The sequence below is a fragment of the Simochromis diagramma genome, unplaced genomic scaffold (assembly GCF_900408965.1).
Source record: "Simochromis diagramma unplaced genomic scaffold, fSimDia1.1 OVJJ01000320.1, whole genome shotgun sequence".
Lineage (NCBI taxonomy): Eukaryota > Metazoa > Chordata > Actinopteri > Cichliformes > Cichlidae > Simochromis > Simochromis diagramma.
The window spans coordinates 9,316,233-9,319,195 of NW_024386773.1; positions in this window are offsets into that span (position 1 = coordinate 9,316,233).

Genomic DNA, 2,963 nt, shown 5'->3' on the forward strand with positions numbered 1-2,963 from the left:
AAAGGAAATGAACCTTTGTCGCAGCAAACTGATGAGTCACAATAGTTCAGGGAGCAGTTAATGTTCTAGTTAGATGAGACTTAGGTTCCTCAATAAATCTGTTACTCCTTTTAATACAAGCTGAACTTTTGAATACAACAAACTTTTAAAAAATATGCTTGAACTGTTTCAAAAGAAGCAAAGAATTTATATATTAATGTACAACCTCAATGTCAAAAAAAATTGGGGATGCCGTGTAAATCTCTTAAACCCATATCTGATTCACAGTAGAACACAGGGAACATATAAAATGTTTCAAGTGAGAAAATGTACTAGTTTAGGAAAACAAAAAAAAGTTCACTTTGAATGTAGAGGTACCAACATTTCTATAAAAGGTTGGGATGGGGTTGTTTACCACCATGAAGCATTTCCTCTTTTTTTTAGCAATTGCCTGTAAACATCTGGGAACTGGAGAGACCAGCTGCTGGAGTTCTGAGAGAGGGAAATTGCCCTATTCTTGTCTGACACAACTCTTGCTGCTCAGCAGTCCTGTTGGGCAGCTTTGTTAGATTTCTTGCTTTTCCAAATGTCTTCAGTTGGTCAAAAGACGTTGAAATAGCTCCAGTATACAGTTCAGCACTGCCGTAAACAAAAGAGCAACGTCCAGAAGTGATTTCTGACCGTATTCCTTACACACAGAGATTTCTCCAGATCCTCTGAGTCTTTTGATGTCATTTACTTGATGATTCAAAGGTGTCACAATTTTATGTTAAGGAACTTTTTTTTTCTTGAAAATGTTCCACAATTTATATTTGCATTTTGCCCTTTTTTGCATTTTGAAACTCTGCCCTGCTAGAATGCTGTTTTTGTGACTCGGTCGTGTTACTAACATGTTGCCAGTTAACCTAATAAGTAGAGCTGTTTCTTTTTAGTATACTTTTAGAGCCTTTTATTAACCCCATGCCAACTTTTTCAGTCATGTTACTGCCATCACATTCAGTAACATTCAAAACATTTTAAACATTTGATATATTTTCCATGATCCATTGTTAATAAAATATGGGTTTCTGGGATTTACAAATCAATGTATTTTGTTTTCATTCCCGTTTTACACAGTGTTCAACTTTTGTGGAAACAGGGTCCTTGGTTCGTTATTGACATGAGTACTAAGCATTTGAGTGGTAAATGGTAAATGGCCTGCATTTGTATAGTGCTTTACTTAGTCCCTAAAGACCCCAAAGCGCTTTACACTACATTCAGTCATTCACCCATTCACACACACACACACTGGCAATGGCAAGCTACATTGTAGCCACAGCTGCCCTGGGGCGCACTGACAGAGGCAAGGCTGCCGGACACTGGCGCCACCGGGCCCTCTGACCACCACCAGTAGGCAAACATGGGGTTAGTATCTTGCCCAAGGATATTTGGCATGCAGCCAGGAGGCAGCCTGGGATCGAACCACCGACCTTCTGATTAGTGGCTGACCTGCTCTGCCACCTGAGCTACAGCCACCCCATGTGTAGTAGAATAAGAGTTAAAAAAAATAGGAACGATAGGAATTCTGTCAATTCCTGACCCATTTATTTTGAATTGAACTGATGACCCTTCACTTTGTCACATTCTGCAGTTTCACTGATGACCATAAAAATAAGTTATTGCTTGTATTTTACTTATATTTGTCTACCAGAAAGTAAAAGAAATCAAAAGCATGTTATCCCACAGAACACTTGTGTATACTGTCAATTTTATCCACAAGAGGTCTAACAATCTTACAAACCTAAAACCAATGCAATATGCCATTTTACACTACTTCTGAAACACTTCAAAAGTTTGGAATTACATTAGGAATTACTTCAGTTACAAAAGAAAACTCAAGCAGAATGGAAAATCAATTTGAGCTAAAGTCCCTGGGACCATAAGGAATTGTAGGTCTTTTGTAAAGAAATAATTATGGACTGCAAGTAAAAGCTTACTCACTTGGATATATAGGAAGATGCACTTAGTAGCGACTGGCACCTTTATGAATTATGTAATTATAAGCAATAAACATTTAGTTGTTTGTTGATGTACTTGTCAACAACTGAAACTCCTCAGAGGAAGCAGTAAGATCCCATTTGTAATTTTCAAAAACACAGCGTGACTTAATGTCAGAATTATTAAAAGTACACTAACAAACAGAAACATGTGTGCACTTATATGTGTTTCCGGAAGTGATTTTTCACATGTGACCAGTGGAGGTTATAACAGAGGGCTACACTGGCGAGATCCACACCCATTCCTCCTGTTGCACGAGTCTTCTTGTACTACGGATGATGTCATCTTTGACTGGGAAGGGGAGGAGGGACCCCGGTGCCTCCAGTGCCTGCAGAATCTGCATCAAGCTAGTGTGAGGTAACTAGAGAGAAACAGGAAACACGACCATCTGTCTTCAAAATCAAGCAAGTTTTTGAGTGTTCGATTTAATTTGATACGAATTCTTGATGACATAACGGCTAATGGTGGGCAGTGCAACAAGATTTAAATGAAAGAATTTTTTTTTTTTTAAAAAGCCAGAAGTTTTTGTTTGTGTAATTGTTTGTTTTGTTTTTTGTTTTGTTTGCATATTTTGTTTGTTTTTTCAGTTATGTGACCATTAAGCATTTTGTATTTCTAAACTTTTCAACACAGATAACCCCTGTTAGCTGGGCTTGACTACCAGTTACATAATGGGCAACTGCCCCATCAGACTTGAAAATTTGTGAAATTAAATGGAATGTGCAAAACGGAAAAACAAGGTAAACTTCGATGACAAGGGGAAAAAACTATTTTTTTCTTGGATTCACAAAAGTTTACATTCTATCATTTATTTATTTCCAAAGCACAAAAAAGGAAAAGTCAAGAAGCCGCAAGCTGACCCATTTATTTTGAAAGGCTTGACCGGAGGTGGTTGAAGGTTAGCCTAGCTCGTAGCTTTTGTCAGTGGGAGGATCTCTGCTTGCCTG